Here is a 21547-nt window from a genome sequence, read left to right as displayed (position 1 = left end):
TCTCCGGCTTTGCTCTGGCAAAGCCTCAGAGGCGCGGGACCCCTCCACCTCTCCGGCTTTGCTCCCAGTGTCCCTGGTCTGCTGGAGACGGTCCCCAGCAGACCAGGGGCACCCGGAGCAGCTTTTCTCGCCCCGGAAGTCGAGGTGGCGGGACCGCTGTGCTCTGGGCGGTCCCGCTGCCTGCGAGCTCCGGGGCGAGAAAGCCCCGTTCGTAAGTGCGGATCCAACATAAGTCAGATCCGCGTAACTCGGGGACTGCCTGTATACTTTTTGAAAGAGGCAGAGATGAGCAATGAACATTTACTGTTGGTCCTGTATGTTTGATAAAAACAGTAGCAAGTCATGATTCACTTTAGAACTAGGTTTGTTACAGTTGTGCTATGGGGACGACATGTTGGTTTGCACAGTAAATTCTCTAATGTAGACAAAGTTTTCACAGCTAGTTTCTCATTCTTTAGAACTTACCACTAAAGATGCTGAAACCTTTTATGGCAGGGTTTTATGCTGAAATGGTCTACTCTTAAATAAAAAGTATCTGAAGTATTTAAGATATTCTGTATCCTTAAGAAACTTGTCTAATTGGTTCTTTAACAACTACTGAAACAATTAAGATGGAAAAGAAAGATATTCATTTGGTTTCAAGATGATTTAAAAATCCTTGTGTCGACAGGATGATATGGAAAAGGTATGTAGTTTACAAAACATAATACAATCAACAGCTTACCATTTTTCAAATGTTACCAAGTATGTCTTTCCTAAATCTGAGTATTTTTGCAAATCCTCAAACTGTGGCCTGAATTAAGAAATTAAAACCATTTCACAAATGTCACTTTTCTAGGACAAGCGTCATTTAAGAGAAAGTGCTACAGCTTCAGACTTAGAAAAATAAATGTTTTATTGAACAACTGGGCTAGATGGACCTTTCTGCTTGTATGGCTTCTGAATTTTGCAGATAGGGTAAAATACTGCTGTCACATAAAACTAGAATCATAGAATCATAGAATAATAGGACTGGAAGGGACCTCGAGAGGTCATCGAGTCCAGCCCCCCGCCCTCAAGGCAGGATCAAGCTCCGTCTACACCATCCCTGACAGATGTCTATCTAACCTGTTCTTAAATATCTCCAGAGAGGGAGATTCCACCACCTCCCTTGGCAATTTATTCCAATATTTGACCACCCTGACAGTTAGGAATTTTTTCCTAATGTCCAATCTAAACCTCCCCTGCTGCACTTTAAGCCCATTACTCCTTGTCCTGTCCTCAGAAACCAAGAGGAACAAATTTTCACCTTCCTCCTTGTGACACCCTTTTAGATATTTGAAAACCGCTATCATGTCCCCCCTTAATCTTCTTTTTTCCAAACTAAACAAGCCCAGTTCATGAAGCCTGGCTTCATAGGTCATGTTCTCTAAACCTTTAATCATTCTTGTCGCTCTTCTCTGTACCCTTTCCAATTTCTCCACATCTTTCTTGAAATGTGGCGCCCAGAACTGGACACAGTACTCCAGCTGAGGCCTAACTAGTGCAGAATAGAGCGGCAGAATGACTTCACGAGTTTTGCTTACAACACACCTGTTGATACAACCTAGAATCATATTTGCTTTTTTTGCAACAGCATCACACTGTTGACTCATATTCAACTTGTGGTCCACTATGACCCCTAGATCCCTTTCCGCCATGCTCCTTCCTAGACAGTCGCTTCCCATCTTGTATGTATGGAACTGATTGTTCCTTCCTAAGTGGAGCACTCTGCATTTCTCCTTATTAAACCTCATCCTGTTTACCTCTGACCATTTCTCTAACTTGCTAAGGTCATTTTGAATTATGTCCCTATCCTCCAAAGAAGTTGCAACCCCACCCAGTTTGGTATCATCTGCAAACTTAATAAGAGTACTCTCTATCCCAATATCTACATCATTGATGAAGATATTGAATAGTACGGGTCCCAAAACAGACCCTTGAGGAACTCCACTTGTTATCCCTTTCCAGCAGGATTTAGAACCGTTAACAACAACTCTCTGACTACGGTTATCCAGCCAATTATGCACCCACCTTATCGTGGCCCTATCTAAGTTATATTTGCCTAGTTTATCAACTAAAAATCTTCTTTACAGTTTACTACTTTTGCGTAGTTAATCACGATATAATTTAGTGTGTCCATACTCAATGTTAAAGCCTTCTTGAAGCACCTAACTAACACTGTTTGGCTCTTTGTTTGGGAAACTATTGAGGGCTTGGAAGAGGTCATTTTTTCAGAACAGTCATAAGAATGGCCATGTATTGACATGGGTCATACTGGGTCAGAAAATTTATGAAAATCTAGTTCATATGCTCAATTTTCAGAATTAAAAAAAAGACACGTTCAAACCAGCTGCCTAAGTGCTAAGAAACCAGCACAAAGCAAAGATGAAAAGTCTTCTGACAGAGGCCAACGCTAGGTGCCTCAGAAGGAATAAGCAGAGTAGTTAATCAAGTGATCTCTCTCATCACCCATTCCCAGCCTCTGACAAACAGGAGCTAGGGACACCATTCCTGCCCATCCTGGCTAATAGCCATTGATGGACCTGTCCTCCATGAATGTATATAGTTCTTTTTTTAACTCTACAATGTATAGCTATTTTGGGACACTGGAAGTATACCAAAATAGCTATTCCATGTCTTTCGAGCACTCCCATTATTTTGAAATGTAATGGGCTCGCCATTCCAATGTCCCTGTAAACCTCGTTCCACGAGGGTTACGGGACTTTTTGGAATAGCACTTTATTTTGAAATGTGGCACTGTGTAGACAATGCCAAATTTTGAAATAAGCATTTTGAAATTAACTCGAAATAAACTATGCAATTCGCGTAGCACAAACTGTCGCTTATTTTGAGGTAAGGATGCAGTGTAGGCACATCCTTGAAGTCCTGGTCTCACAACGTCTTCTGGCAAGGAGATCCACAGGTTAACTGTGCATTAGGTGAAAAAATAGCTTATTTTGTTTTAAATCTGCTACCTATTAATTTCATTTGCTGACCTCTAGTTCTTGTATTATGAGAGCAAGTAAATAACTTTTCCTTATTTACTTTCTCAACACCAGTCATGATTTTATAGACTTCTATCATATCCCCGCTTAGTCATCTTTTTCCAAGCTGAAAAGTCCAGTTTTATTAATCTCTCCTTGTACTGCAGCCATTCTAAACCCCTAATCATTTTGTCGCTCTTTTCTGAACTGTTTGCAATGCGAATATTATCTTTCTTAAGATGAGGCAACCACATATGCATGCAGTATTCAAGATGTGAGTGTACCATGGATTTATACAGAGATAATAAGATATTCTCTGTCCGTTTTAAAATCATTCCTAACATTCTGTTTGCTTTTTGACTTCTACTCAGAGAACTATCCACAAGAACGCCAAGATCTCTCTCTCTTTGGTGGTAATAGCTAGTTTAATCTCCATCATTTTATACATATATTTGGGATTATGTTTTCCAATATGCAGTACTCTGCATTTATCAACATTAAAATTAATCTGCCATTTTGTTGCTTAGTCACCTAGTTTTGTGAGATCCTTTTGAAGCTTTTCACAGTCTGCTTTGGACTTGATGTAAAACAGTTTAGCGACAGCTACAAATTCTGCCACCTCACTGTTAACCCCTTTCTCCAGATTATGTATGAATATGTTGAACAGATTGGTCTCAATACAGATCCCTACAAACACCTCACTCCATTCTGAAAAAATGACCATTTATTGCTACCTTTTGTTTTCTATCTTTTAACCAGTTATCAGTCCATAAGAGGACCCTCCCTCTTATATCATGACAGCTTACTTTGCTAAAGAGCCTTTGGTAAGGGACCTTGTCAAAGGCTTTCTAAAAATGTAAGTACACTCTATTCACTGGATTCCCCTTGTCCACCTGCTTATTGACCCCCTCAAAGAATTCTAGTAGATTAGTGAGGCATGACTTCCCTTTACAGAAACTATGTTGACTTGTCCCCCAACAAATTATGCTCATCTCTGTCTGACAATTCTGCTCTTCATTATAGTTCCAACCAATTTACCCAGTACTGAAGTTAGACTGGCCAGTCTGTAATTGACAGGATCACCTCTAGAGCCTTTTTTTGAAAACTGGTGTCACATTAGCTGTCTTCCAGTCATTTGGCAAGAAACTGATTTAAAGGATAGGTTACAAACCACAGTAATTCCATAATTTCACATTTGAGTTATTTCAGAACTCTTGGGTTAATATCATTTGGTCCTAGTGACTTGTTACTGTTTAGTTTATTAATTTGTTCCAAATAGGGATGTAAAAAAAGTGTTAATAATGCAACTTAAAATTTTTAGTGGTTACACAGTTATAAGCTGCAGGCTCTGCAATATAAAGCTTATACTGCAGAGCCTGCAGTGCAGCTGGCTAAGCTGGCTTCCGGTGTTCACTGCCTACCAGCCCACTCCTGGGGAGTCAGCTGCACTGCAGGCTGTGCAGTATAAGCTTTATACTGCAGAGCCTGCTGCACAGGGTGGCAGCCAATTCCCCGGGAGCAAAGTGGGGAGCCGGCATGTAAACGTAATGGAAACGGATAAGCTGATGCTTTTACTTAACCATTTCAACAGTAATGCTCTTACATTCCTAGTTCTAAAACCTCCTCTAATAACAGGCATATTACACAGTTGCCACCAGAGAATACTAAAAGGCTTATCCTGTATAACTCTGGTCCTCCAGGGCAGGGGGCTGGCAGTGTAGGGGTGCAGGAGTCAGGGCAGGAGGATGGGTGGTGTGGGATGGATCAGGACAGAGGGGCTTGTGCTAGGAGGGCTCACTGGTTTCATCTGTGGTGGCAAGGACACAACAGCAGCTGCCCCCCTCCCTCCCCAGCTTCTCCTGCAGGGGTGGGGTTGCAGTGCACTGCCCCGGCCACCAGTGGAGCTCCTTGGGAAAGGAGGGGAGTGAGGCTGTGGTGCCCAGCCACCAGCTGTGCTGCTCTTGGGAAGCGGGGCTCCCCCACCACACACACACACATCCAGTGCTGCAGCCAACGGCAGGGAGGGAACGGCGCTCACTTACCTGGACCAGTGGATGGCAGCATGGAAAACCCTGGCCTCAGATCACCACTCTCTTCCTGGTGCTGCCACCCTCCCTGTAGTCACTGTAATATAGCTGTCCCCCACTCTCGCTGCCTCCTTGTGGTGTCACTGCAATATAACTCTCCCTCCTATCAGCCCCCTACCTTCTGTGTTAAGGAAAACAATACCATTCCAGGCACACACCCCTTTTTCCTGGCACAAACAAACCCTGACCTTGCTTAAAGTTAAGATAAGAGGAAGATGCATACCACATTGGTGGTCCTAGCTCTTACCATTTAGGAGGAATTCTTGGACAGACTCACAGACAGATTCACAGACAGACACGTACAAACTCTCTAAAACGTACACGTGTTATATATAATTTATATATATAGATATATAGAGATATATACACACACACACACACACATATATACACACACACACACACACACACACACACACACACACCCCATAAGACTGAGTAAGACTTCTTACATGTGCAGAATTCACATCCAATAAAGGTATAAAATGCACCCAAGTATACAAAGATGGTGAAGAAACAAACCAAACTTATAATTCCTTTGATTCTGTAGTTTTAAAATGAAAATACTAAGAACAGTTTTGAAAGTCACTTTACTTATTTCTGTTCTTTAGTAATAGAAGATACCCATAGCACTCTACACCGTTAGGATGGGGACTATTACTTGTAGTCATATACTATGAGACAAATTTGCCAAGAGATACTGGTTCTCTACTAACCCCCATACTGTTGACATTGCTGTAATAGAGTTTAAATAGGCAAGTGGGCAGCCAGTCAAACAAGTATAGAGAGGTATCAGAGGCAGCAGTAACTAGTTACACATGTTGGAAGAACCACTGATATTTGCAGGATTGCAGAGACAACAAAGCAAGCAATTATTCCCAAACAGATACTACAGTGACAAGTACGTTAATAAAAATGAATGGAAGAGTCAAAGCAGTACTGCTTTCAGAAAAGCCAGAACAAGATCAGAGCTCTGCAGGGTCAACAGAGAAGGGCAGCCCTAATTATGGCATTTTGTACAACAGGAAACACAATTTAAGCATTACCCCAAGACTTCGTCATCTCCCCACTTCTCACTTTTTTTTGTAATTTTATATCATTTCTGAGATGTCACACTTTCACATATATTTTAATGAATCCTAATAGGTCTGATATTTTATTCCAAATTCAAGCGCAATATATTTTTTTAAGATATCGCTAACATCTTGTTGCACTCTAATTTTTTTTAAATTGTTCTGTTCAATCAGAGCAGTACTAGTAGCTTGTCTAATAAGCAGGAATAGAGATTTACATGATCAGTCTTCTGATAAACTAGTGAAGGCAATATACTGTTGGGCTTTTTTTTTTTAAAAAAAAAGTGTTAACTACTTCAAACCTCATCTCAAATTTTGGTACCCCACACAATGTTCCTACTAGAGGCTATATATATATATATATATACACACACACACACACACACACCCCTCTGGATATTACATAATGCAACCAAGCTGTGCCTTTGCAGACCAGTAGATACAACTCTGATCTTCAACAAACAGCATCCACTCAGGAAAAAGATATTGTTTTCCCCATGTTAAACAAAATTTTTTTAAAAAACCTACCAGCTATTTCCCCACACACAGAATATCCTAAGAGGTGAAAATAATTATGAATTTATGCTGACCAACATGCTACTTACTATGCTACACTTTTAAAAATCTTTATCCACCTGAATATGACATTGAAATTATATACAAGAAACAACGTTTATACACTTCTGTGGTTGAGATTTTATAGGCAAACTTCATGAAGTATAATATTATGGTTCTCAAGGTAACTTTAACTTTGCCACCTTGCACATATTATGTGGCATACCCTAGATAGAGAGTGTGGAATTTTCAATGAGTGTAAAACCAATGCCACAGGTGCAGTACAAACCAGAAAGTTGAATTTCTCAATTTCCAATGACTGATTTTTTTATTCTCTCTTTTTTTATATTTAATTTTGGGACTCTGAGGGAAAAACAGCATGGAAAAAAACTGGTGTGTGAATACTGCACCAAGGAGGTGTTTAGGGAGGGTCAGAGTGAAAGGATGGCTACAGAGTGCTGCATCAGGTGAAAGAAGCTATCTGTACACATATATATGAATCATTTTCAAAATTTCTGAGACTCTGCTATATCTATATGACATTTATACAATCAAGTCAGAGCCACTTTCTCCATTTCTGATGACTAGTTCTGGACAAAGGCTGGATGGGTGGGGGGAGGCCAGGAGGGGAAAAATCACTGGTTTAAACTGCTGGAGTTGGAGGGTACAACTGTTTGTATGTTTCCAAAACATCTGAAACCCACCTTTCTAAAATCAGTCACAATTATGGTTTTTAGTTTTAAGAGTTAAGACAGTGAGCACCGGAAATCATGCTGGAATTGAAGTAGGGGCTCTAAGGAATAGGAAGGATTGAAGTTAAATAATAACAACAAATTATGTGATTTTATGACCTGCCAGGCCTGGGAAAAATGGTCCACACACACTTTACTGGAAGACAGAGTCAGCTTTCCCTGGAGTACACATTAGGAATCAGGATCCAACTATACACATGACTCACTTTACTCAGGTGTGTGTCTGACTGCAGGAATGGATTCAAAGTGCGAAGCCTCAGGGATAATAAGACGGCTTAGGATTGTCACTGGTGGCTCTATCTAGCAGCACTTTCTTAAAATTATTCCTACTATTTTCTTAAATTAATGACTTTTCCATGACCTGACCAAATCAGGTCCACGTGCACACAAAGCTTTACATTTTACAAAGGAGTTAAGTGGTTTTTTTTATTTATTTATACACACACACACACACACACACACACACACACACACACGCACTTTAGATTTGATATCACAATATATTAGTTCTCAAATTATTACTGAACTGAACTAGACAGCATTATTGCCTTTCTGTAGAAAGACAAACACGAGAAATTCCAGAATAAAGAATATTTTAATTCAGAACATACAAAGTCCCAACAGGACTTAGAATGGAAGCACCTCAGCCACCACCACATGCCATCCCAATGTATATGTTCCTACTATACATGATATGGTCTTACTGCAAAGCTATCTGGTAATCTTAAAAACTAAATTTTGGCCTTATAGAGATGTTATTAGTCTCTATTGTATGGCATGCTGTAATGCATCCCATAAGATCTGTTTAATTAAACAATAAAAAAAAAGTTGCCAGAGGTATGTATATGGACTTTAAAAAACAATCTTGAACACAGAACACTTAAATCCATAATTACACTGATTAGGCCTTCCAGCTGTGCTGCAGAATTAATGTTTTTCTCCTTGTTCATTTGAAACATACACAGGAGATAGCATGTAGTATCATCTTTGAATCTGCAACACATGGCCATTAAGTAATTTAAAATTGCATTTTCTGCCAATATCCATTATGTTATTAGTTTATGGTACCCAAGAGTTAGAGCTGAATAAGCATCCAGTGTGGTCATATACCAAGCTGGATCTATGCAACTGCAAAAGTACAACAAACAGGCAGCACAAGTGTGAGGATTATCATTTTTACTGTTAAGACGACAGTAGAGTCCTGATTACCCAGGAAAATGGGATGTGCCTTGAATGGAATTGCTTCTCATAAAACTATCAGAAAATAGACAATCACCAGGCAGATGAAAGAGGCTGGCTGGGGGCAGTCCCCTCATCCAGGACTGCCGCAGCCCTTAACTTCCTACCCGTACCCCACAGACACTCTTTAGGGAGGGCAAGGGGGCTAAAGCTCCCCCTCCCTCCAATTCATATCAGAACACTGCTGATAGTCCCCCTTAGTCAGGGAGCAAGGGGAAAGTGCAGTGTTTGCTGCATTCCTCCCTCTGGCTGGGAGAGTGCAGGGGGCAGACGAATCTGGAGCTCTCCCTCATGACACCCCCCCTCGTCCCCCTCCAGCTGTGCCCACCGGAGCTGCAGCAGCCATGGAGAAGCATTTCTCACCTTGCCCTCAAGCTGCTGCAGGAGTCCTCTCTCCCTGGGGCAACCTGCATACTGAAACCCTCATGCACTGCCCTACCGCAGAGCAGAGATTTAAATAAAGCATGTACACTTTCATTTTATTTTTTTTAATTACTTGACTGAAGGACCTGAGCAACCTTATTGCAATCTTCTAGTTTCCAATAAACAATAGATAAACTGAGTTATTTTTGTTTGTTCACTAAAAACAACAAATACTACAGGCCATTTTTAAATAAGGATGTTAACTGATGGTTAATTGACTAGTTGAGTAGTTGATGGAAATGCTACAGGGACTCTAGGATCAGCTGGGGAGTCCCCAGATGACTGCAGACTCCACACTGCGCTGCCGCTTTGAAACACTATAGTGGCATTTCAAAGGGGCAGCGCCATACAGCTGATCCCGGGCTTTAGATGGTTTTTTTTCCGAAAGATCTTGTATTCCTCAAAAAAGGATCTTTCGAAAAGTTGCCCCGTTGTCGGAAAAAACATGTCTAAACTGCGGTTTCACTTTCAACATGGTGCTTGTTTGAAATAGCGCCATGACATGATTATGCAAATGAAGTGCGGGATATTTATCCCTGCTTCATTTACAGTTTCAAAGTGCTTCATTTATGCTTCATTGCCGACAGAGGGGTGTAGTGTAGACACAGCCTATAAGTCCAAGATATATTCCAAAAAACTTGGACTAATAGCAAAACAACTTAAAGTGGGGAACTTTTCCCCCCTGTGGCTGACTTCCATTTGCACAAATTGGTTTTTTGGTTTTTTTTGTTTTGTTTTTTTTGCACACAACTTAAAAATGGGAGGACTTATAACACACCAGTTCCTACAAGCATCAACAACTTTAGTATGGAACGGATGTATACCATGGCGACTTTTAGCGGGACGCCCCATATGACAAAAAGCAATAAAAGCTTTGCAGCTGTACCAGGAGGAATTCTCTGCCTTTTCATAACTAGTTTCTTCAAGATTTCCCTCTAGCTTAAGGGTGGGCATTAATTTTGGATGGGGGGGCCACTCCACAGATTTAGAAGGTGATTAATGGGAAAGACAGGCAGCTCCCATTGGCCACAGCTGCAAAAATTTTCTAAGGGATGGGAACAGTGCACGAATTCTCTCCCCTTGTCCCACCCAACCTACCTGGAGCTCCCAGCATTCAGAAAGCTGATCTACACAACGTTTGGAGGCAGGTCAGGCAGGGAGCCTGAAGAAGGCTCCCATGGGCCAGATCAGGCAGCTTAGTGGGCTGTATCCAGCCCACGCACCATAATTTTTCCACCCCTACTGTAGCTGTCCCCCAACTTTCTTTAGAATACTTTTTGGAAATATTTTATTTCAGAGGCATACACTAACAGCACGCTCAATTACCTATTACCAATGCTCAAATTGTGGAGCAAAAGCACTCTGTCAAAGCTTCTGATGATTACTATCTATTAAGTTCTAAGACTAACATTGCTTCTGTGACATTTTCCAAGACAAAGCAAATTAAAATACCTCAGGGTACTAGTAATGTACAGATTGGGAGCCCCTCGCTTCAAAGGCTGATCTCCTCACAAAATTGCATTGGTTTAACTAAAAGTGTAACTAACTTGGTTTAAAAATCACTTCGGTGAAATTTTGTAGACAGGAAGCCACGTCCATTTTGTTCATATTTGTTTAATTTCCATCACCAGATTTACAAGGCTAAGACAAACACACATCAGTTGGGTGATGGGTTTAGCACTGGTCCAACTGAATAAGTGAAAGTCCTCTGTACAGACAATCCCCAAATCACCAGCTCACAGCCCTTCTAGGTTCATATTCAGTTCCCCTACATGACATGAACAGGTATTTCTCCCAATCCAAGTGACCATACTTTCAGTCTGACCTCTATTGCAGATACTACCAAACAGAATAAGCATCTCGTTTGATATCCTTTTAGCTAGCACCAGCAGAAAGACAAAAACATGTTGTATTAAAAAGTTAACTTTTCAGCACTGAAAGTGGTTGTTCCATAACCTCACTGAGGTATATCAGCAGAGAGTAGTTCAGACATAAGTACAGATGCTGCCTATGGTACATCAGTCCTGAAGGTCCATCCCAGAGACCACCAACCACACACCCCTCACCAATATTAAGTGAAGGTCTAAACTACGAGGCAACGTTGACTTAAGTTACAGAACTCCAACTACATGAATAGCGTAACTGGAGTCAACATACCTTAAGTCAAGTTGTCAACAGCCTTTCCCTTACGCTTCTCCTTCCAGTGAAGTATCAGAGTTAAGAGGGTGATCAGCAGTCACTTTAGCAGGTCTTTACTAGGACATGAAAGTATAACCATGTACACATTAACCAATAAGCCTGGGTTCATGTGTTAACCTTCAGGGTTACATGCAAGCTCCCGGTACGCGCAAGGAGACAGCTAAAAAATTCTCCCAGGGAACCACCTGCCCACCCTCCCCCCGCCCTTTCTGCTGCCTCCCCGCCTCTGCACACACCAGCTACAGGGGAGCCACCTATCGCTCAGTGTGTAACACACCGTTACAGTTATTAACCCATTTTAACATCCCTAGTCTTTATTACACCTGCTAAATTGATCCCTAAGGGATCGATTGCCACAACGTGGATCTCCCAGTAGACAATCCCTCAATTCACTGCTAAAAGGGAAGATTTGCAAGAGAAAACAAGTTAGGTTTCTGTTTTGCAAGATAAATGTTTAAAGAGGCAGTGTCATTTTAACTTTAGCTCACACTTTTGCAAAGACAACCAACTGAAGCACTCTCAAATCTTAAAAAGATGCATAAATGGAAAAAGCTACTTTTAAGCAAATAATTTTTGCCACAGCATTAAGAACCTGAATAAAAATAATTTCACTGTCCACACTGAGATAAATGCAAAACTAAGTAAGAAGCATTCAGTTGCAATTGGACTTTTAAAATTTCTCAGTTTAATAACCAATAGGTATTAATAATACAGCCAAAGAAAATTGTTTAGAACATTTTGAGCTCTGTTCTTTTAACTAATTTTGAAGGTGAAATATATTATACCCCTTATTAAAATGGTAACAAGGACTGGAAGAAGGCCAGCAGCATAATTTGCCAAAAATACATAGTACATCTCTACCTAATATGAAACCCCTTCTTCACAACTTAGGAGAAATAAAAAACTTGGAAAGTGTACAAACTAGGGATGTAAACAACGGTTAATAATGTAACCGTGTAACTGTTAATAAAAATCTTAGCCATTACACAGCTAAGTAGGGATGTTAAAATATGTTTAATTATGGAACTGTGTAACCGCTGGGGAAAAAAATCAGACAGAGCAACGGTGGAGGTGGTTCCCTGCATATAGGCTCCCACCTGCCCCCCATGCTTCGGCCTCTGATACAAAAAGGCAGGCTGCATGAAGAGGTGTAGGGGTGCTCCAGTCTACGTTTAACCATTAGCCAATTAAACAGCATTTTACATCCCGAGTAAGAATTGAAAAAGTATTTATAGCTGAGAATCAATTTAGCAACAAACTGATGTTGAACAATAAAATGGGAAGAACTAAGGATGTTAAGTGGGAGGTAATTGCCTAAAAGTGTTTCTCAAATTGTGCTCCATGGAGCCCCAGGGCTCCGCGAGACATCTCCAGGGGCCCCACAAAGCTGACAAACTGGAAACATCGATAGGTACAACACATACAATCAGTAGACCGGTTGGGCTCCGCATAAATTTTTACACATGTAAAGGGCTCAGGAGCCCAAAAAGTTTGAGAACCACTGGACTACACTGTTAGTCAATAAGGCACTCAGTCCCGGCTCACACCGGCCCGGGAGCTACCCCCACTACAGTTCTGCATTTTAAATGTAGTAAGAGCAACTGCATTTAAAATGCAGAGCTGAAGCAGGGACAGGTCCCGGACCCAATGCAAGTCAGCCCCTGTACGCGGGGGCTCCCGATGGGGAGCTGGGACCCCACCCCCACAGACAGAGGCTGCTGTCAGAGCAGCCTGTGTTCATGGCCAGCCCAGGCTGCCGTAGACATGGTCTGCTTCATTGCAGCAGCCCCTGTCCATAGGGGATCCCAGCTCCTCGCTGGGAACCCCCGTGGACAAAGGCTGCTTCACAGCAGCCTCTCCTGCCCATCAACCACCCTGCGCTGCAGCCTCTGAGGGAAGGGGGCAGGCGGGACCGCAGAGACAGTGCTGGGGAGTCGCCTGATACTGGGGCTGCAAGGGGGGAGCGGGAGTGCGAGCAATCAACTGCTCACATACATCCCTAGGAAGAACTACAATCCCAAATGCTTCTAACATTAACACGCTGCTTAAAACATTTCTACAAAGCTTCAAAACCGTAAACTCCCGAAAATCAGCATGTTTGATAAAACTGTTTTCCCCTGGAAAATTCTTTTCTCCCTTTTTGTAGACTAATTCTCTACTATGGAAAGTGATCTAAAAATGGCATTTTGAGGTTTACCATTTGGTCTCTCCGCAACTCCAGTTCAAATTTGCTCAGTGTACAAAATCAGATTCCCCTGCCGCCCTAAATTGCCAAACCTGAAAACTTACCTGGAATCTGAAAACCATGCTGGGCTTCTGACTCATGAATCATCACAATGAAGATTCTAACATCAGAAACCTAACTAGCAATGCTATCAGTGGTGATGCACAAGCCAGAAGTGAATCCTGCTCATCCTCCCATTGCTGAATTGGTTCTACAGGGCTAACAGGAATAAAATCTTACTATAGGTTGGACCTCTCTTATCCAGCACTCCTGGGACCTGACAGGTCCTAGAAGAGCGAATTTGCCAAACAGGAGGTTCCCTGATACCAGCCACTCAGCCCAATGCCGGCTCCTTGAGCCTGGCTGGTCTGTCTGTGGGCCAGTCGGGCAGCTCTAGCCCCACTGCCGGAACGGCATGTTGCCCTACTGGGCTGCCACAACCCCAACGCTGCAGCACGTGGCCCAGGCCATGCCGATTCTGCCAGGCTGGCTCGCCCTCCTGGGCTGCTGCAGCCACAGCTCTGGTTCCACTGACGGGCAGCAGGCAGCCCCAATCACACTGCTGCTGCTGCTGCCACTGCCGCCCGGGCTGCTGCGGCCCTGCCACCTCCCAGACTAGGCTTCCCCTCTTGGGCTGCTGCGGTCTCAGCCCCACTGCCACGCAGCAGAGTATCCCAGGCTGCTGGGACCCCGCTGCTAGCAGACTTGCTGGATTGCACGGGCTCCCAGCTGCAGGCCCTCCTGCCCCACCCAGGTCTCTCATTCAGGAACATCCATAGACATGCTGGATCATGGTAGGGATGTAAGCAACTAGTCAGGTTGACAAGTAGTCACTCGTCTAGTTGCTTCCCCCCTTTGCTGCCTCTGTCAGAGAGAGGCAACAAGGAGGGGGAGTAGGAGCCGGGGCTGGGGGGAGCTGGCTTAAAAACCAGTTCCTCCAGCACCATCTCCATGGGGGACAAGGGAGGCACAGGCATCCCAACTACTGTACCTCTCTGATGTAATGTACAAGAGCCATAGGCAGCTCTCGTACATTTCAAAGGGACAGGCGCAGTGGGATAGCCAGCATCCCCCTTATTGACTAATTGAGTCGTCAATGGAAATTCCATCGACGACTCAATTAGTTGATTAATTGAAATTTAACATCTCTAGCCCACAGATGTTGAGACCACAGAAGAGAGAATCCCAGATTTGAGAGATGCAACCTGTAGTCAATAAGAAACAAGGTAATATGGTTTTCAGTGCACACAGGAGTCACGTTTACCAAATAAAATGCTGCAGTTTTTTCTATAGTCTTTTTAAAGTCTATAATCTTATTCCGAAAGATTCACATTTCCAACATTTCAGATCTCCGTTGTCCATTCCTCCACTCTACTCCCCGCAGTTCAGATATAAATTGATATTTCAAGGTTAAATTAAATTTAACCAATAAAAAAAACTTGCTCAGAAATGGGAGTCAATCATTCTACAGTACCCAATTGCAAAGACAGAAACAAAAACTCCAATACATTTAGTGGGAGAACCAGGACACTCAGAAAGCTCCATTTGGGCGACAGAGTCAGTTATTGAGTTTTTGTGTATGTGAATGTGTATCAAATACAATCTATGGTCATCAGATCTCATTCTTGTCTGATACTTTTCAGAGACCTTCTCCAAAAGCCAAACTCAATGCCTGGACATTTCATCCACTACCACAGGTATGTTCCCTAATCACCCACTCCCTACACATGTGAATCAGATCTCACTGATTAGCGTACAAGAAATGAGAATGGACATCAAACTAAGAAGTGTACAATTAAAATCCAGCACTAGCAAAGAGTAGCAATAAGTTCACTCTACTAGTACAGGACTGTGCTTGTGAAGAAAACAGTTTCACACACATACACATAGAGGGAAAGTGTATTGCTCTATACATGAGAACTGTGGTGTCCTAGCCACACTCAACGGGGCAAATAGCCACATGTGGCTAGCAGCTAGCATGTTGGACACCACGACATTAGAACTTACTTGATAGAAACATTGAAAAGTGCCACTGGATTCATATACAAGAAAAATAATTTAAGATGGCTGCCTCCATGGACTGAGGTCAAAACAGAAGCATAGGCCTATTTGAATTTCATCAGCTATGCCTTTGTTATTATATATTCTTCATTACGGAATGTACAATATGAAGGGTCTGAAAAGTCACTGAACTCACTTTTAATTAGTACTCTTAGCTAAATGTGACCCTATCTCCCTTCAGGTAACAATCTGATTTAATTCTAAATTAACTCAATATTTGACAGTGCACCAATTTATGCAAACAAAATAAAACATGCTACAAAACAATGTTTTACGCCTCTGATTAATCCAAAGAAGAATGAATTTGCCTGCAATTCTGAAAATTAAACTAGTTTTTCAGTGAATTCATCACAGGCCTTTACCAATAGTCATCTCCAAACCTTTAAATAAAACTAAGTTGCAATACAAGAAGTTGCAGAACTTACCCTAGAGCAACTAATTTCTTTACATAGGTGGGTAAAACATTGTTTGTGTTTACATCATTAGAGTCAGGCAAAGTGAGCAGATATGCTACCAGGGCTGGAAAAATGTTTATAATAATTTTGCAAGGCTCCCTCTATATAACACTGAAATTCAACAAAACAGTATAAACCCAACTATGGTACTATAATTGAGAAGAAAGAAGGCTCATGGGATTCACATTTGCAGCTTATTAACAGAGACCATTTAACGGGCTCTTGCACTTTGCATTGATAAAACCATGGCATTAAAAAATGTGAAAAAAAAATCTGAAGCTTGAAGAGTCAAATCTGACACTAAAGTACTCATAAAAAAGAGAAACTAGAGGAGGGCAACAGAAAAACTGCAAACATTTCAGTTATTTCTGACAAAAATTATGAGGCTTAAAATGCAGATTTTCAGAAGAGACAAAAATATTGCCAGACTTCCTAAGCAGCTGTCTTTGGAGGTCAAATATCCCAGAAGAACAAAAAGGCATTTTTCAAAAGCAGTCATTTGGAATTTTGTTACAGATCTCATTCACTTCAAACTGCTACATTCTCCAGCAACTCAAACCTCTTTTTCCTGAAAAGCTTACAATAAAATACAAGTAAATTTGGAGAAAAATAATCTAGTTTATCAATAAATGGTGATGAAAACCAAAAAGATATTTTCATTGATAATAATAAAAACATACAGCTATGCCAAGTCAGAAAAACTTATTAGAGTTTGACTTAAGGACGTGTATTTTGTATATTCTGGCATGATGTTGACAATTTGTGTTTTAATGACTATTTAACTTGTTTAATCTCAGCGCTGACTGTCATTCTATTCTTGTCTGACCAGCCCCCCTTATTTTCCATCTCTGTGAACACTGACAGACTGAAAACACAGTTTCAAATAAAACTGATATTTGTCAGAATTATTTTTAAAACAATGAAAATCAAGTTGTGCCAAGCGGCCCTGCAGGGGAGATATTGCAAGAGGAGAGGAAACCCTGCCACAGCTTGGGAACCCTGGCTGGTGAGGAGCAGAGCCCCTCTCTGGTGATGCCAGCCCAACAAAGAGACAGCCCCCCCCCCCGGCCCCCCCCCTGCAGCCAGGCCCCCCCACGGGAACCAGGGCAACGCGCGGGGGCAAAGCAGCCACCTGCTACCGTGCACAAGAGGGGCAGGGCGCTGCACGGGGGGGGGGGGGGGGGGCGGGCCCGGGACCCCGCTCCCCCCCCCACGGGACCATTGCACCGACCCACTTCTGCCACCCCTCCCCCCCCGGGACCATTCCACCGACCCCCGCCCCTCCCCCCACAACCGCCAACTGTGACTGCCGCCCCTCCCCCACTAGCCCCGCCGCCCCCGCCCAGCGCCGAGCCGAACCGGGCCGGGCCGCCCGGCGCCGACACAGGCCGCGGCCCCGCACTCACCGCCCCGCCGCTCAGCAACGAGCCGGAGCCGGAGCCGGGCCGCGCGCACAGACGCAGCGCCCCGCCCGCCCCGCCCCCTGCGCCGCCGGCCGCGCGAGCGTCCCCCCCCCCCCGGACCTGCGCGGCTCCCAGCCCCCCCCCCGTCAGAGCCCCCCCGCCCCGTGTGCCCCCCGCAACCCCCCCCGCGTGCCCCCCCGTCAGAGCCCCCCCGCCCCGTGTGCCCCCCGCAACCCCCCCGTGCGCCCCCCGTCAGAGCCCCCCCGCCCCGTGTGCCCCCCGCAACCCCCTCGTGCGCCCCCCCGTCAGAGCCCCCCCGCCCCGTGTGCCCCCCGCAACCCCCCCGCAACCCCCCCGTCAGAGCCCCCCGCCCCGTGTGCCCCCCCGCAACCCCCCCGTGCGCCCCCCCGTCAGAGCCCCCCGCCCCGTGTGCCCCCCGCAACCCCCCCGTGCGCCCCCCCGTCAGAGCCCCCCGCCCCGTGTGCCCCCCGCAACCCCCCCGCGTGCCCCCCCGTCAGAGCCCCCCCGCCCCGTGTGCCCCCCGCAACCCCCCCGTGCGCCCCCCGTCAGAGCCCCCCCGCCCCGTGTGCCCCCCGCAACCCCCCCGTGCGCCCCCCCGTCAGAGCCCCCCGCCCCGTGTGCCCCCCGCAACCCCCCCGTGCGCCCCCCCGTCAGAGCCCCCCGCCCCGTGTGCCCCCCCGCAACCCCCCCGTGCGCCCCCCCGTCAGAGCCCCCCGCCCCGTGTGCCCCCCGCAACCCCCCCGTGCGCCCCCCCGTCAGAGCCCCCCGCCCCGTGTGCCCCCCGCAACCCCCCCGTGCGCCCCCCCGTCAGAGCCCCCCGCCCCGTGTGCCCCCCGCAACCCCCCCGTGCGCCCCCCCGTCAGAGCCCCCCGCCCCGTGTGCCCCCCCGCAACCCCCCCGTGCGCCCCCCCGTCAGAGCCCCCCGCCCCGTGTGCCCCCCCGCAACCCCCCCGTGCGCCCCCCCGTCAGAGCCCCCCGCCCCGTGTGCCCCCCGCAACCCCCCCGTGCGCCCCCCCGTCAGAGCCCCCCGCCCCGTGTGCCCCCCGCAACCCCCCCGTGCGCCCCCCCGTCAGAGCCCCCCGCCCCGTGTGCCCCCCGCAACCCCCCCGTGCGCCCCCCCGTCAGAGCCCCCCGCCCCGTGTGCCCCCCCGCAACCCCCCCGTGCGCCCCCCCGTCAGAGCCCCCCGCCCCGTGTGCCCCCCCGCAACCCCCCCGTGCGCCCCCCCGTCAGAGCCCCCCGCCCCGTGTGCCCCCCCGCAACCCCCCCGTGCGCCCCCCCGTCAGAGCCCCCCGCCCCGTGCGCCCCCCCGCAACCCCCCCGTGCGCCCCCCCGTCAGAGCCCCCCGCCCCGTGTGCCCCCCCGCAACCCCCCCGTGCGCCCCCCCGTCAGAGCCCCCCGCCCCGTGCGCCCCCCCGCAACCCCTCCGTGTGCCCCCCCGCAGCCCGCCCCCCCGCCCCGTGTGCCCCCCCGCAACCGCCCCCGTGTGCCCCCCCCGTGTGCCTCGCGCAGCCCCCCCGCGGACCCCTCCGCACAGCCCTCTCGTCTGAGCCCCCCCCGCGCAGCACCCCGCCCCGTGTGCCCCCCCCGCCGACCCTCCCCGCCCCGTGTGCCCCCACGCAGCGCTCTCGTCAGAGCCCCCCGCCTGCGTGCCCCTTGTCAGAGCCCCCCCCCCGGCAGCCCCTCCGCCCCATGTGCCCCCTGACAGCCCCCCCCCCCCGCAGCCCTCCCACGTGTGACCCGCAACCCATGTGCCCACTGCCCCCTGTGCTCCCTTTCAGAGCCTCCCACCCTGGGCAGCCCCCCCGCCCCGTGTGCCCGTATCTGAGCCTCCACACCTGTGTGCCCCTCCCCTGTCAGAGCCCCCCGCCCGTGTGCCCCCATCTGCGGAGCCCTCCACCCTGTTCTCTCCGTGAGAGCCCCCCACCCCGTGTGCTCTCCTGGACAGCCCCCCACTCCATCTGGCTCCTGACAGAGCCTCCTACCCAGTACAGCTCCTGGGCAGGTCCCCCCCTACTCTGTTTGCCCCCCGCCTGCCTCCTGGACGGCACCTATTCTGTTCCATTTGTCCACCTATACTTCCCTGTTCCTGCGCTGCTCTGTGCAGCCTGAGACAGCCCCTCCGCCCCAGCTCCGTGTGCCCCCAACAAAGCTAGAACAGACTCCACTGGTTCCTTGCGCCACCCTTCATCTCTGTGCCCCTCCCTGCATGGTCCCCCTCTACCTTTTCAGACATACCCCTGCGATGTTGTGTGTCCACTAGGACAGACCCGGGCTCCTTGTGCCCCACCATGACTCTACTCCCTGCTCTCTAAGTTCTCCCCACTGTACAACCCTATGACACCAGCTCCTTTCCCCCCCTCCCTCCTTCCATGCCCTCGTGGGATACCCCCAGGACCTCAGTGTCATATGCCCCCAACAGGGACCCGTCCCCCATCTCCATGTGCCTGTCAGTCCCCACTGCTAAGTAGTCCTTCCCCAATAAGGACCAGCCCATAGGGTGACCATCTCTTGTGGGATGGAAATAAGGAAAAACCACATGATAGATAAGGGACAACCCTTTATTTTAAGGGATGTTTTAGGGAAACACCTTTCCCTATAGCAAAGTAGGTATGGCATGTGTACATTTCAACTGTCCTCAGACATACAGTGCAGTCGTCATAAGTTTGTTTAAAATAGTACTTGCCTGTTTTAAAACATTTCAGCACATCTTTGGGGTTTGTTTGTTAATTCATAAAGCTCTTTAACAGTCCAACTGAAATTAATGTTAATTTGAAGTTCAGCTTTAACAGTGTCAATATTTAGCGGGTTTCTGCAGTTTTTCTATACCTGGATAACAAGTAAAATGTTCTTTCCACTGCTGCAATTGAGGTAGGAATAAAAGTAATAAATTCCACACATTTTAAAAAATTGGAAGGAGAATGATTAGGGTACCGTGTTTCAAAGCCCCATCCTTTCCCCTGTACACAGTACTTGTTTCAATGAAACATAATAGAAGAGCCATGTGGTTAGGCTTTTGGTACTTAGTCATGAATGTACCTTTCCAGAAGTTTTCTAAATTTTTCCTAGCATTTCCTTACTTGTGTTACAAGTGCAAAAACCAAAGGGATGAGGTGGAAAAACATCTGAATATTAATATGTTTTAACGCAGCGTCTCAAATATGAAGCAACATCCATGATTTTTATTTTAGGCGCACAATTCAGCACAATTTTGAATTTTTATTTTTAGCTTTGGAATTAGTTTTTGTTAAAATTCCATGTTTCTTCAGTCTGAATTCTACCCTGAAAACAAGCTTCAATCAACATTTACACGACTTAATACTGCTCTGTACAGATGAGATTCGGCCTTCCCTTGTGTATGACAAATTAATGAAATAAGGGACTTAAAGAATGTTCCTTAAAGAAAAGGTAAAAATAGCTATAGCGGCCCATTTTGCACAGTACAGCCGCTCCCCGAGTTGTAAACGGTTGAGTTACGACCGTTCGCACTTACGACCAAAGCTCCCATGGAGCGGTCGTAAAGGTGGTCCCCGAGATACGAACGCGATCCGCGCTTATGAACAGCGCGATCACGTGTAACTCAATGGGGTCCGAGTTACGAACAGCTCGAGTTACGGACCAAGTGTTGATCCGTAACTTGTTCGTAACTCAGAGAGTGGCTGTATCCTGTCTTCTGACAGTAGCCAGTGTCAGATGCCCCAGAAGGAATGAACAGAACAGGCACTCCTACCAGACTCCTCCCCTGCCAACCTCAGTGTGTCCTGAACAGAGACCAGTCCCCAGCTCTGTGTGCTCCCAGACAGCCAGACCCCAGAACACTGTGCCAGCCCAGAAACTAGGCCCACTCATATCTCCCCACTATGTGCCATAGGGACTGGGGCCTGCTCAATTTTATGTGGCCCCCCCTTAAGAACGAAGGTGCCACCAGCATATTGTGCACATCCATCATCCTTCTGGGTTTAGTTCCAGTTCAGTGTATACAATCTCTCCTTCAGCACTCAACGGCTACGTCTAGACTGGCATGATTTTCCGCAAATGCTTTTAACGGAAAA

At 46.6% G+C, this 21547-nt stretch overlaps 1 protein-coding gene across 7 annotated transcripts in view; it reads right to left on the bottom strand.

The window, feature by feature from the left end:
* Window positions 1-17564, bottom strand: part of MAPK8 (mitogen-activated protein kinase 8) — a 78518-nt gene extending 60954 nt beyond the window's left edge. For 3 of the 7 annotated variants that reach the window (XM_075934656.1, XM_075934651.1, XM_075934657.1), the window contains exon 1: window positions 17480-17564. The gene's annotated coding sequence lies outside the window, so the exon portion shown is untranslated. Of the gene's footprint in view, window positions 1-11291; window positions 11315-17479 lie in introns of those variants that run through there. The other 4 variants (XM_075934655.1, XM_075934654.1, XM_075934652.1 and 1 more) reach the window with 4 other exon arrangements.
* Window positions 17565-21547: the final 3983 nt, after the last annotated feature.

The sequence above is a fragment of the Pelodiscus sinensis genome, chromosome 8 (genome assembly GCF_049634645.1).
Source record: "Pelodiscus sinensis isolate JC-2024 chromosome 8, ASM4963464v1, whole genome shotgun sequence".
Classification (NCBI taxonomy): domain Eukaryota; kingdom Metazoa; phylum Chordata; order Testudines; family Trionychidae; genus Pelodiscus; species Pelodiscus sinensis.
This window is presented reverse-complemented; position numbering and strand designations above follow the sequence as displayed.